Source organism: Miscanthus floridulus, chromosome 8 (genome assembly GCF_019320115.1).
Source record: "Miscanthus floridulus cultivar M001 chromosome 8, ASM1932011v1, whole genome shotgun sequence".
NCBI lineage: Eukaryota > Viridiplantae > Streptophyta > Magnoliopsida > Poales > Poaceae > Miscanthus > Miscanthus floridulus.
In genome coordinates, this window is record NC_089587.1 from 118,137,624 (window position 1) to 118,152,991 (window position 15,368).

Here is a 15,368-nt window from a genome sequence, read left to right on the forward strand (position 1 = left end):
TGTGCGCGTGAAGGGAGGGCGAGAGATGGAGCGGAGAGGGGATGTCCGCGTGGAGCCAAGCTCCGATGAGGAATTCCTAGGGAAGGGGAGCTTACCACGGCGAAGCGACACGAGCATGGGTGCGCGAGGTAGAGGCGGAGCTGCTGGCGAGATGGAGTGGTCGACGGCGAGCTATGGTGGCCAGGCGAGCCAACTCCGACGAGGGAGCTGGTGCGGGTGGTGGCGGGCGCGTGCGCTGCTGCTGTCCGAGCGAGAGGCAGGGGGTGGCAAAGCAAAATGGTGGAGTGGGGAGGAGCGCGGCTCGGCTGCAGCTAAGGCAGGCAGGGCTGGTCGGGGCAGGGCAGGCCGGCGGTGCCGCGCGGCGAGTTCATAGGCGCCTGGCCGCCACACGGCGGTCGTGGCCTAATGCCGGTCGGGGCGCGAGCGAGCGAGCGAGGTGCGGGGCAGGCCGGGCCGGCTCTGTGAACTGGGCCGAAAGGGATGCGGCGGCCCGTTAAGGAAAAAATGATTTTCTTTTTATTTCTTAAATAAACAGAACTAAAATTCCATTTTGAGCCATTTAAAAGCATTTTCACAAGTTGGTGTAAAAATGAAAGTTGTTCCATTTTTCAAGATCTACAACTTTGCTTTTATGACCAAAGTCAAATTCCAAATAGATTGTGAATTACAAAATTAAAATCAATATTAATTCAAAACCCTAATTTTGAAGAATTATTTTTAAAAGCATAATTTGGCAAAACTTTGAATATAAACTTTGCTCCAAATTGCATCCTAATTACTTCTAAGTGGTCTAAGTGATCAACCAAGGTACACACATGGCAAAACAAACATAGCATCCAATCTATTAAAACAAAACTATGCAACATACCTGTTTCATTAGTATGTTTCAATTCTATATTTCATGTCATGCTTATGGATGCATAATATTGATTATGCTCATGATTTGCAAAATGTTAATGCATGCTTAACACCGAGGTGTTACACAGGCCGGCCGCGGGCGCAAAGGGTCCGTGCGGGGCCTCCAGCCACAGGCGCTGTAGTCTAGCCACAAGCCTAAGAGGTTGTGCGGCGTGGCATGGGCACAGGGACCGTACGGGCAAGCGAGCTAGCCATGGGTGCCAGGCCGCCGGGCATGGGCACGAGACCGTGCGGGGCCACTGGCCACCTGGAGGAAAGTCAGTCGTGGTGCGAGGCCACTGGCACCTAGCTGCCGGTGTGGGCGCGAGGCCGTGCGCGAGGCGGTAGCCATGAGGATGAGTCCACCGGCCGTGGTCGTAGTCACTGGTAGTCTGGTATCGCCGTTGCCAATGAGTCGACAAGCGCCGCAAGAATGCGCAGCCAGATGTCGCCGAGGCCGAGATGGGCTGCGCCGTAATGTGCGCCGCCGCAGAAAGGTAAACAACAAAAATCAATCTTGTCATGTTTACCGAGGATTTGGCGTCGTGTGCCCTCTTCTTGCCATGGGTGATGAAGACTGTTCCCACGCCAGCACCTTGTGCGCTCCTCCATGGCATGGCGCTCGCCCACTGGGCACTGGCTCCATGCACTCGCGTGCTTGCTGCCACGTGTGCTTGCTGGAGCCAAGCACATGGAGCCAGCAGGCGGCGAGCATGGGCAGCCTACGTAGCTCCATGCTGACGCTGCCAGACCTGGGCCCCAACTATGCCAAGTTCGTGGAGGAGTGCCAGTCGAGGAGGGACGCTGGGCTGGTGGCCAAGATCGTCATTGTGCTGGAGAGGCCTCCCGACGACGATGCCCGCGTCGAGGTGAAGCGGGTGGCATACGGCGACCTGGTGTACAGCGCACACCGGCTCTTCCACACCTTCCACCGCATCAACAGCCTCGCCTTCTTCCAGAAGCTGGAGATGGAGCAGGTGTTCAATGTCGTGGAGATCAAGCTGGTGCTCATGTACAAGTCCCTCCACTCCAAGGCCCCCGTGATCCATGGTTGGCTGGGTCGGGGCCTACACGTCTTCACCCTAGCGGTGCCCATCGTGCCACCGGCGAGACGTGAGGCTATGGCTACGTGAGCGTCGACGTCGACATATCCTACATGCTCCTAGGTGATGCCGTCTTCTTGGAGTCCTATGCCATCCTCCTGATGGTCATCTCCCCCTAGATGTACGCCGACCTACGGGCTAGCGAGCGGTGAAGGTGGTGTTCTGCCTCATCGAGTTCTTCTAGCCGGAGACGAGGCCAAGGTGGTCGGACCAGATGTCATAGTACAACCTCATCAGCTACTGCCTCAGGGATGAGCGTCGTTGGTACAAGGCACTCATGGAGTGGCTAGAGTGGAGGTGGAACATCCACGTGAAGACCATGTGGGACAGCTGGAGGTACACGAAGAAGATCGCTGTGTCGGAGCAGCTGAAGCGCCTCGTCTTCGAGCAGCTCAAGAGCAAGGCCAGCAGCACCATGGACCCTAAGAGCTACCGAAAACTCAGCGAGCACCACGGCCAGTGGGTGCTCCAGCGTAAGGGCCTGTACCAGCAGCTGGGGTGGAGCGTTGACTGCGAGTTCGATGAGAGCATCCTCCTCTGGCACATCGCCACCGACCTCTGCTTCTACGCTAACCTTGAGAACATCAGCGGTGGTCCGGAACGCCACCAGGATGCTCTACCGGTGTTGAGCAGGGAGATATCTAGCTACATGTTGTTCCTCCTAGTGATGCGCCCGTTCATGATGATGGCGAGCATTGGGTAGATCCAGTTCGGGGACACCTGCGCAGAGGCCAAGAGCTTCTTCTGGCGAGCCGACGAGGCCGGCGATGAGGTGGGGTGCATAGACAGGCTCTAGGGACATGAAGGGGGACTGGAGCAAGTCGGTGTTGTTCTAGGCGTGCAAGCTCACGAGGCAGCTGTTGGAGCTAGAGGGCACCACGGAGGCCAAGCGCTGGCGGCTCATCGCCAGCGTGTGGGTGGAGATGCTCTGCTATGCCGCGGGCAAGTGTGGCGGGGGCGCCCATGCCCGGTAGCTCAGCCAGGGCGGTGAGCTGCTCACCGTGGTGTGGCTACTCATGGCGCACTTCGATGTCGATGACCAGTGCAGCGAGCGTGGCAGGCCCCTTGAAACATGCAGCTCACGTGCTTCGTCTACCACGCTGGCACTGCCACATCATCTGGAGGCCGTGGCGGATGGGAAATGGACCTGCGGTGAACAACTTGACAAGTTCAGGGGTCTATTTTTCGCGTTTGCAAGTTCGTGGACCAGATTGGCACAGGTCGACAACTTAAAGGTTTGTCAGTGTATTTCACTCTTAGTATAATGTGAGGCCGTATCTAGGAACAGACCACCAATTTCGAATATCTTGTTCACGAAACATGACCACGAACTTACGGTCGAGTTGTTTTTAAATTCTATAAAAAGCAAATGAAGCCAAAAAATCATGAAACTTATCAAGAAGGTATGATATCATACGTGGAGGCTATGATAAAAAATTATGAATGTTTCGCGCAAGTTGTCACGTACGATGCTTGCAAACCGAAGAATCTCCGGAGAAGTTTCATGATTTTGTGAAGAGGGCGACGAGGTGGTAAGCATCGTACATGACAAACTTGCGCGAAACCTCCTCAATTTTTTATCACAGTCTCCACATATGATATCTTGACATCTTGACAAGTTTCATGATTTTCGGACTTCGTTTGCTTTTTATAGAATTTAAAAACAACTCGACCGCAAGTTCGTGGTCATGTTTCGTGAACAAAATGTTCGAAATTAGTGGTATGTTCCTGGATACGGCCTCACATTATACTAAATAACATGAATATCATTTTTCCATTCATTTTTTCATTATTCGAATGACTAGTAGTTATAATTTGAATTATCCAAGAAAATTCAATTAAATGAAATAAATTAAAGAAATATAGAAAAAGTCCGAGAAATATGCCACATTGAAACATGGAGTACCAGGTATTATATGAGGACTGCAGAAAAAGTTTGGAGGTCAAAAGTAAAAAACAAAATATGGTTTGTCGAGTGTCAAAAAATGACACTCGGCAAAGGAGCCTCTTTGCCGACTGTGAGGATGTCTGGCACTCGGCAAAGATTTTTTTACGGCAAAGAATTTTAAAAATTTTAAAAATACTTTGTCGAGTATCAGGCCAGGTGGCACTCGACAAAGAATTAAAAAATTAAAAAACCTTTGCCGAGTGCCAGATCGGGGGCACTCGACAAAGAATTTAAAAAATGAAAAAAAACCTTTGCCAAGTGCCAGATCGGGGGCACTTAGCAAAGGGGGAATTTAACCAAGCCGGCTGGGCCGGCCCACACACACCGCACACACGCACGCGCTAGCTCCGCCGCCGCGTGCCCGTGCCCGCGCCAGCGCTGCCCCCCGCGCCCATGCCAGTGCTGCCCCCCGTGCCGCGCCACCGGAGGATGAGGAGGAGAGGAGGAGAGGAGGAAGGAGGAAGAGAAGGAGGCCACCGAAGCAACGATCGCTTTCCTCGCCGTTGCGGGTCTGCCTGCACCGTATCTCCTCGCTACTGCACCGACCCGCCATGGCCCCGCTAGCCTAACTCCACCGCCACCCAAGGTATAATCCCTCTTTCCATATCATGGTCGTAGATCATGTAACCCAGTTAGGTGTCTCCCGTTCGAAAGAGATACGGTTGAAAATATGCAGATATTTCCATATCTAAAACTATATCGGTTTTGAATTATCTACGTTTTTTGGATAGCCCGTGGTTGCATAGGTGGGGTTAGTTTCCATGGTCTGCTCTAATCCGAGACAGAGTTTTGGCATTATCTCCCTTTTGTTCTCCGGATACACACTCTCCCTAGCAGGACATGTATTTAGAGAACAGCGGGGAGGTGCTATTGAAATTCTGTCTCGGATAGGAGTAGAGCATGAAAACTAACATCATCTACGGATCCTCACGTGGGATTAGGACCTATCCTCACCTATTAGATAGTAGGAACGTCATGTAGATGCAATTGATGTTTATATTACTTGTCGCTATATATGTTAGAGGATGGAGGACCGTGAATGGATGTACACGGGCCGCGCAAGTCAGGGTCATGTCACCAATGAATGGATCGATAAGACTGATGCTTTCTTGGAACGGGCATTTGGTGTGGCACTAATTTGAGGAGGGGAGTGAACTTATCTACTATGTGAGTCTTAGGGATGAAGAGTCATGACTACCACATATGGATTGAGCGGCTTCTTCCAGCGATGGTTTGAGGCTATGTCCCTAAGCATGTCTGGCTAGTGCTAGCAGTGTTGAGCTATTTCTTTCGCCAGCTTTGTGCCAAGGAGTTATCTCGGACCATGATTGCTGACTTGGAAAGAATGGCACCTGTGTTCCAAACCTTTTAATCCTGTCATATTCAAATGTCATTGGTTTGATCCTGAAGCAACAAGACGGACATATTCTAATCTTGGGCTAGTCAAAATTCGACAAGATTCCATCTTACTAGGAGACGATGTCTATATTGTGGCCCAATAAGCCATGCAAGTTTATTATCTCCCATATGTATGTCAAACCAAAAGGCATCTTAAGGGTTAGGATATTGTGCACAGGGTATCGCCACATGGTAAAGTACCTATCCCAAATGATGAAGATTACAACTTAGACCCAAACATATATGACGGAGAGTTCTTTCAAGAAGAGGGACTAGAAGGGAGGTTTGAGATAGACTTAACCAAAGCGATCAGAATGGAAGTAGACAATGAAATGGTTATTGAAGAGGATGCTAGAGATAAGGTGCAAAATGTGAAGGACTTACAAATGCTTGAGTGATTACATTTAGACAATGAGAATGGCAGCATTGCTCATTCGGATAGTGTTGATTATTTCAACATGATTGATAGCGATGATGAGACTTATGATCCAGCTAATCCTGATCATGAAGATTATTTCTAATACATGTAATACTATTTTATTTTGTAATTATGTTTTGTTTATTTTGCATCTCTTTCTAAGTACTTCTTGTTTATCTATGCTTATTGGTTTACTCTTTTTCATTGTAGGTGATTGAACAAAGATGGTGGGTGGTGGGATGAGGAAGCTAACATCCTTGTACTGAAGGACAAGCATCGCTGCACCGGGGGAGAGTAGGAGGAGCAGCCATAGGAGGGAGCCGTCGCCTGCCGCCCCATCGCGTGAGGAGGAGGAGGAGCAGGTGCCCCAAGAGGACACCGAGGAGGCGTAGGAGGACACGTAGGAGGACGAGGAGGAGGAGGCGACAGTGGGGGGTTCCACTTCCACTAGTTCATCGAGCGTCTACTTGCGAGGTCCCACGAGCCTCCCTCAGCGACTGATACCTCATGAGAGACGCCCGTTGATTCGACCTGAGGGGGAAAAGTAAGTAACTTTAGATGTTATCACTACTTTATATGATATGTTGAAAATCAAAATAGAAACTAATAATTTTTCTTAATCACTTGGGCAGGAACTGGACGATTATGGCGAGTGGAGGTACTCACACACACCAAGTCAATGGCATCCTCGGTCTTCTATGCAAGGAGCACTTCCTTGGCCTGGTTGAGTACGCCTGAGTGACAGAGCCGGCCTACTCGTTTGACCACTATGTCGTCACCCCGATGCTATAGATTGGGCCCGCAGGGTATTCAACAACAAGGTGGAGTGGGTGAAGCAAGAGCTGTGGGTAAGTCCTCCTCGCACTACATTGCTCAATACATCGCATTCATCGGACATTCTTGAAATAATGAATGGATACATCGTGTTTGTATGCAGGATTTCTTTAGATGCTAGGACAGACATGAGGCCAGGGCGGATGCTATAACACCCTAGGTGTTTGGTTTCCACTAAATTGCATGTCATTTCATAAACATATGCATCATCTATGTCATCATGCCATTGTCACTGAAACATACATATGCAACATTCACATATTCTGTTTGTTTCGTACTTGATTGCTTATGAATGGTAGTAGTGCAACATATGAATGCAACATGAGTTTCTCATACCTTAAAACATGACAACATGGTAGTAATGTGACAAGTGTAAAGTAACAACAAAGTTATGAAACAGGTGAAACATTACATTGCAACAATTGGGTGAATTGCTTGTTTTGTTGTTTCATCACATGTGATCATTTGAAATGGTATAACAATTGTGTAAGGTGGTTGATCATGGTCTAATACACCTTAACTACACTTAGGGTAATTGTTGGACATTGTTCATGTAGATCAAAATGACAAAAATGCCCTCAAGTGGAGGTTTGACTGGAATTGACCCTAGAGTGCCACAGTTTGACTAATTCAAAAGACCAACTTAGAGACTTTGCATGGTTGTGCACTCCTTACCAAAGTTGTAGCTAATTTATCAAGGAACAAAAGTTGTTTTATGATCAACTCATGAAAATGTGTGGAACAGCCTCAAACATGGCCCACAAATCAGAATTCCATGCTGATTTCACACTTAGAAAATATTCTAAGTCATAACTACATTTTCAGTTGGATCAAGCCCACTTTGGCTTGATGTAACTGCTGATCCATGGCGAATTAGATCATGGTCCTTGAAAAGAAGTTGTAGATGGATGGTTGACCTATATTTTTCATGTACACAGTTTTTGCAAAGGATCATTGGTTTAGCCGTGTTGACACGATGAATACTCGCTGTCAGTCATAGTCATCGAACACTGAATCGCCATTTTTAGAAAACGGTCAGTGTCACCATGGCCGACCGGCTCAGGAGATGATCACCACGTGGCATGCATGTGCTGTCGAGGTCTCCACGTCGCGCGTCCGAGCTCCAGAAGAAGGCCAGCGCCTGCCCGAACGCACTCGTCGCTCCATTGCCTCTCTCTCGCCTCCACCGTGTGCCGCGCCAAGCCATAGCAACTCCTCCGTTTTCGACCGAGCGTCACCGTCGTCGTGCGTGCTTGCCACCATGAAAACGAGTTGCCCAGTCCGTCAGTAGCCTCGCCGTGATCTTCTCTACCACCTCCACCTCACTGTCGTGCCAATTTGGCCTTGGTAAGGGCGAAATTGTAGTTTCCATCCACCGCCGCCATGGTTGACCTCGCCGGTGTTGTTGCTCCACGCGAACAACCGCCACCGTGACCCTCCCATCCTCTTCTCTTCCTTGCGCTAGGTCCAGTGATTACCACTGATGCTCGTAGGGTCATCCTTTAGGTCTGCGACACCGTCGTCTCGCCGAAGCCGGCCATGCCATGGCCACGCGCTGCCGTGGCCGTCGCCACCCCCTCTAGCTGCGACAATAGCTTCGATTGAGGGCACTGCTAGATGCGCACTGATGTGGTGAACGTCGTAGCACCGTCGGGTTCGCCAGAAGAGTCACCGGTAATGAGCTTCGCCGCCGCCCTGTTCTCCTCCCCTGCCTGTCTCTCTGTCGCATGGGACCCGCATGTCAGTCGCTGACACACGCAAGCGGGAGCCTGGCTGGGCTGCGCCGTTTCTAGGTCGCGCCTACGCCTGCTTCGTGGGCCGCCGTTTCTTTGGGCCGGCCCACCAGTAGTTGAATTGGTTTTCTTATTTTGTTTTCTTTTATTATTTCACAGATTTGTGTACATATTCAAAAATATGTAGCTCTTAGATGGTAGATCCAAATGATGTGGTTCTAATTTTGTTAAGTTCATGATAATGTATAGTTTCTATTAAAAATATAATCCATGCCATGTTCTGTTATGAAAATAGGAGTTTCTGTTTATCTCTTTTAATCATGCAAGAAATAGGGGTAATTATATCTTTTTCTAGGTAGCTCAAAATGGCATGAAATTTTTATGGTGTACTTCTCATATCCTGAATAGCTTGTAGTTAAATTTTCATAAATTTTGGACACTGTATGTAGGAGATAGAAAATTATCTTGTTTGCATGAGTAGATCTTGAGTGAATTTTCATAATTTTTCTATAGATCCAGTTAGGGTAAAAATTGGTGGGTGCTATTCTTATGCTAGAATGATACTAGAAAAAATAAGAAATCTGTTGCTTGATACTTTTCAATAGGGTTTCCTAATTATGCTAAAAATAGACATGCCACCTGTTATTTTGGGTACAACAAGTTTTGCTTGCTCAATGGCTTTGAAATTTTTATGGTAGTCTATGTGAAGCATGAGATAGCAACTGTAATTTTTGTAGATTTTTATGAACAGTTTGACTATATATTGCTTTAATCACCTAATTAACTAAATAAATTTAAAAAGGATATTAAATAATTTATTTAGAAGTTGGCACTATACTTTCTAGTGTTCCTCTGGTATGTGCAACAAGTTGGTAAACTTGGTTTGGTACAATTTTGCTTTTGCATCATCATTAAATAATTAAGTTAGTAACCCTGTCATTTCTGGACAGATTCTAGATTTACTGGAATTCAATTTGGTTAATGTAAGAATCATGCTGTGATGTTTACAATTGATTTGTAGAGAATTTCATAAGCTTTCCAGAATGTCCTCATGCAAGTCATTTGGAATTGTAGAACTCTGGTTGTGATTGAATTAAGAGACTACTTATGTGCATATGAAACTTTAAATGTTAATTTATGTATGCCTTTACTATTTCTAAGTTTGTGGTAATGTTCTAAGGTGTTAGGCCTTTAACTGAAGATGAGTATCTTTATCTTAGGTTATGCAAGTTAGGTAAGTTGATCTTGTTCTTTAAGTTAAGTTAGATACATGCTTAAAGTGATTTGAATAGAGCCATTTTACTCGGTAAACGGGTGTCCAGTGATATTTTCGTTAAACATTTACTGTGATTCATTCATCATGAGCATCATGTCATTCCTTATGCATCCATGATATTTATCTTATGCATCGGCATGCAATAGGTGTACCGGAGGGAGTAACACTGCTGGAATTTGAGGAACCGAGCGAGCAGCAGCAGCCGACACCAGAGGTTCAGGAGGTGCAGCCTTCAGGAGAAGTGCCAGACGAGGTCGCCGTTGAGTGCCCGGATCACCGTCCGTGCAACTTTGTGAAAGGCAAGCCCCGAAGCATATTAAGCCTCCTAATTCCTAAAATGCAGTTACAGTATTATTGTTACATATATATATATATATATTGTTGCATTAAGTTTAGGTGTTGGATGCAAACACTTGCTGCATTGGTTACCCAATCCTTGTCCAGATATTGTTACCCTGAATCCTATGTAGCTCAGGCTCGTGTAGTGCTTAGCCCTGCTTTAACACGGTAGAAGTCAGGTGATTTTCTATCACCTGCGAGATATAGGAAGATACATATGGCACGGTTGGCTATATTTGTTATCGTGGAAAAGAACCAGTCTTAATTTGAAATGAAGACCGGACGGAGGCTTGCCGGTTTGCAGTGACTCCATCTGTGTCGATTAAGGACTGAATCTTGGAGCCTTTCCTGTTCATGTTGAACGCATGCCTCTCTCTTAGTTGGTCGTGTCTGAAGACCGATCACAAAGCTGAGTAGCTCAACTCAGGCCGGGAGTCGATAAGTATAAAGTATGCCTCGGAAGGGAGCCGTAGGCGTGAGTCCAAGAGCATGTGATTTAAAAGTCCTGATCGTCCTGGCAGAAGGGTAATCCCTGAGAGCGCTGGCGCTGATCAAACCCATGAATTTAGTTCCTGAGTTGTCCCAAAGGTGACCCACGGCTACCCTTGCTAAGTATGCTAGGGTGAGAGTTAGGAATACCCCCTCAGCTGAGTTGTAATTCGATTCGAGTCGCCGTCTCTCCCGGTTAGTGAGAACTTGACGGGCTTATCTCCAAAGTAGATACACTAAATAACATAATGGTTCGGAAATGATGATATGATAATGACAGCCTTATTATACCTGCTATGGTTAATATTGTTTGCTCCTAATAAGTGAGTGCTCTAGTACAAGTGCTAATCTAGTGGACAGGTAAATGATGATAAGCTTGATACTAAGTTTAAATTGGTTACTATAATCATAAGCTCTTTTATGCAACTGTGTCAAGCTATCCCACCTGAAAAGCCTTGCATGACCCTTGGTGTCTTTTATTTCTGGTTTTAACGGGTAAGTCTAGCTGAGTACCTTCTCGTACTCAGGGTTTATCTCCCACCTGTTGCAGATGACCAGTTCTACTTTGGTTGCTGCAAGTACTGCCTTCTCCCAGCTGGGGATGAAGACTAGACCATTGGGCGCGGTCTCTACTAGCTCTCGTACCTGATAATGCTTTTGTGGGACATGACTCAGACTTGGCAATGTATTTGAAAACTATGATGTTTTGTACTAAACTATGTTGCTTCCGCACACTCAAACTTGGTTTGTAATATGTTATTTGAACTCTGATGGATGTAATTCGAATGCTACTTGTGAAATGTTGTAATGAATGATGTGCTGTGTTGAATCACTACGATCTTGGTTTGTATGTCGAGAGTTGGTTGAAATCCTTTGTGATTTCCGGACTACCAGGATTATGGGAGCTTAAGTACAGGAATTTGATCGCTTCGGTGATTGTTTTTGTACTTACGTTCTTATGGTTTGGTCGGTTCTGTTACAGATGCGGTGGCTACCAAATGCTATAAAAATCATCGTGGACATGCATTTCGAGGCGCGCATCTAGGCCGTCATAACTTACCATGGGACCGTCCTTGGAACGAAGGTCACCAAAAGGGACGCAAGGAGCATGACGCTGACCCGGGACCAGTACCTATAGGTAAATACATAACATTAATACTGATTCCTTTTAAGATTAAGTAGGCTTAATTTCATCTTCTGATATGTTATGTACTTGATGGCCTGTAGATGATTCCTTATTGGTGCGTCATGCATCCCCAGTGCTGGGAACAGATGGTGGACAAGTAGTGCTCACATGAGTGGGAGGAGACGCACAACTTGTGCCGGGAGCGGCGTTTGATGATGCTAGGTGTAGCACACCATCAAGGCAGCCGCAGCCTTAGCGGATACGCAGAAACATGGGTACGTAAATTCATTTATTTATTCTAAGGCTCAATTCTATATGATTTCTAATCATCTTGCTGTTTTTCTCGCAGTCGGCGTCACATGGTGGCCAGCCTTGCTTCATCTTCAAGGCATTTGCTATGGCCCATAAGGGCAAGGCGACGTCCGACATCGACTACAACCCGGAGGACAGGCCCGAGGCGTACAACAATGCGACCGTCCACAACCGCCTCAGTGAGTACACATCGATGGCAAGGGAGGTCCATGGGCCACAGTACGATCCGAGCACCGAGGGCCTTGATGGAGAAGCCGTCATGAGAGTGGGAGGAGGCAAGAAGCATGGGCGGTACTAGATTGATGACGGCGCAATCGACTCGGCCGCTACTCTCAGTCTCTTCCAGATTCGAGCAAGCAGCACGAGCAAGAGCCCGGCCATACAACCTCGGCAGGACACTTCACACCACCGGGTGGAGGCACTCGAGGTTATTCCTAGTTTATTCGTCGTTCATTGATTTTTTTCATACATTTCCTTTGCATTATTGTAACATTGGGGTGAATATATTATAGGTCCAGCTGGAACAAGAGAGGAGGATAGATGCAGGTGAAGATAGAGAGGGTGGAGGCCGAGCAGCGGAGCATGGCGGAGATTCTTCAGTACATGCAAAGTCTTGGCGCCGCTATGGGTGTAGTTCCACCACCTTCACTATTTGCTCCACCTCCACCTCCAACTCCTCACTATCTACTCGTGTGAGTATAAATGTTTTAGTTTGTATGTTCATGCTTACGGTCAAATCTAGTGGAGTACGAAAGTTTTATTTATGTATGCTATATATTTATCTTGTCTCACACATGCAATCTCTTCTTCTTTGTGCAGAATCAATCAGCGGCATCGAACGATCATCATGCTTCAGCGAATCATTCACCAAATCAGTGATGATACTTGTGGTTGTTAATGGGACTTCTATTTGCAATTAGGCTGACGATGATGGAGCACTTGGATTGCTTGTGAACTTATTTGTGATATATTGTGAGACATGTGACGTTTGTGATATATATGTGACGTTTGTGATATATATGTGGTGTTGGTGATATATATGTGATGTTGATGATATATATGTGATGTTGGTAATGTTTGTTATATATATATCTTATGTTTGTTTGGATGGGATGTAAAAAAACAAATAAAAAAGACTGTTTTCAGTCACTTTGCCGAGTGCAATGGTCATGACACTCGGTAAAGTGACTACCTACCTGGGAACATGCTTTGCCGAGTGCAATGGCCATTGCACTCGACAAACATCACAGATTTGCCGAGTGCCACGGGCCAGGCACTCGGCAAAGATGGTATGTTTGCCGAGTGTCTAAGTCAACGACGCTCGGCAAAGCGGGCACCTTTGCCGAGTGTTTGACCTTGACACTTGGCAAAGCCGCCGTCATGGTGGCGCTCGCCGTCACGGCCACTTTTCTTTGCCGAGTGTCGGATTGGCACCCGATAAAGTGCACTCGGCAAAGAGATTTTTACCGATAAACTGTTTACCGAGCGTCCTTTACCAAGTGTAATACTCGGCAAAGGCTTTGCTGAATGTATATCGGTCTTTGCCGAGTGCCTGAATCCGATAGTGCCACCTGCGCTTCGCCACGGCCGCAGAGCTGTGGCGTGCGCTGGCGCGCACCTACCACTTGGACACGCCCCGCGTCTGGCGGGACAGGTTCGACGCGTTCGTGTTCGAGCAAGGCTCCAAGGACAAACTCCTGGAGCAGATCGCACATGCCGAGGCCCTGGGCGTCGCCGCGAAGCTCCCGGATGACTTCATCGCCTACGAGCTCTGTGGGAAGCTCCCGGACATCGTCAGCAACGCCGTCGTCGTGCACTCCGGTCCTCATCACAACGAGATGACCATGAGCTTAGTCTGGGATGTCCCCCGGCGTGTCGTGGCCAGTGGGCGCAGGACCGCAATGTTTCTGGAGGATGGACGATGACTGACGATTGTTGACGAAGCAGAGGGCTGCTCCGACGGTCCAAAGCAGGAGCAGAACACGGCTGGGGCGCAGGAACCGTGACATGTTGCCAAGAACTGCAGGGTCAGGGTTCGATCATGGGTTTATCCACGCTTATATTATTTTGTAATAAAATAATAACTAGCCCATTGCATGCACTCTTAATTTTAACACAAGCGTTACAAATTCTTGGATGAAGTTAGGCCCCATAGAATATCAAAATTGTTTTTATGCATGTGATACTACCCTAGTTTGCTCATATTCTAACTCGATCAGTACTCCTTCTATTCCTTTAAACATACGCCATACGCTTGCAATATATTATAACTTTTTATAAAAAGACGTGTGAAATACGAAACTGTCATTGCATATTTTGCGCACTGATTAACCAATAGATATGTCACACATAGGAACTTCAGTTAACAAGTGCTCAGTATACTTTTCTCTTTGCATCGCGCCTCAATTTCTGTTTGGCTTGTTTAATTGAAATTTTACTTTGAGTTGTGTGTTTGACAATGGAATAGTTATATATGATCGTCCCTGGATACATCAAGATAGGTTTTCCTATATCAACAATTACATGCATAAGTGGATAGTTTTTAGAAGGAAGTATTCTAGATTATCTTTAAAAATAATATAGGTGTGAATAATGTAGACGTTAGGTTATACAAACAATCACTACACAAAATGGAAATTCCTTGGGGGTCCAGGATTTCCTTCACTGCCAAAATCCAACCGCCAAGGAATTTATCATTTCCTTGGGGGTTGTAGTAAAGCAAGGAAATGTGTATCCTTGGCGGTTCCACTCGGCCTCCAAGAAAATATGCAACTTTTCTTGAGTGCTGTTGTGAACCGCCAAGGAAAAGACCATTTCCATGAGTGTTGTTGCAAACCATCAAGGAAAACATTTTTTAAAAAATTAATATTTTTATGAATTTTTCAAATGATCTCGGATGGAGAAATGACCTAAATAAAAGGTGTAGTACTCGAAAAGATCTAAAAATCCTGTTCAAATTTTTTTCATTTGAATTCATTTATTGCGTGAAATATGCATTACAAAATTCACCAGACTAAATACAAAAGCAATGCATTAGCTATTCAATCACAGATGATTTCGAGGTGCAATGGTAAGGACGTAACCATGCGAAGGTTGATGTTGCGAGTTCGCTGCTCAGTTAGAGTTTTGAGATTTAGCCACAGAGTTTTGAGATTTTTGAACCTTTTTTTGACATACTTTCTTGTTGGTTAACATATTTCCTTGGAGGTTAGTCACCCCCAAGAAAATGAATTTCCTTGACTGCCGACTCATTTTCTTGTCGTCTTGGCAATCTAGTGTATGTCCATATTTTTCTTAGAGGTTGGCAGCCAAGGAAAACTTCCTTGAGGGCTAGCCGCCAAGGAAATTCTATTTTTCTTGCCATCTAACCTTAGTGATTCATGCTTGACGGTTGACCGCCAATGACTATTTCCTCGGCGGTTTTTGGCCGCCAAGGAAATTCGATTTTGTAGTAGTGAATGTGGTGTAGTTACTTTTGGATCTTGTTAACAATGC

The 15,368-nt window shown here is 46.4% G+C and overlaps 1 pseudogene; it reads left to right on the plus strand.

Moving 5' to 3' along the window:
- The first annotated feature begins 1,541 nt into the window (after nucleotides 1-1,541).
- LOC136469798 (uncharacterized) lies at nucleotides 1,542-13,798 on the plus strand (annotated as a pseudogene).
- Nucleotides 13,799-15,368: the final 1,570 nt, after the last annotated feature.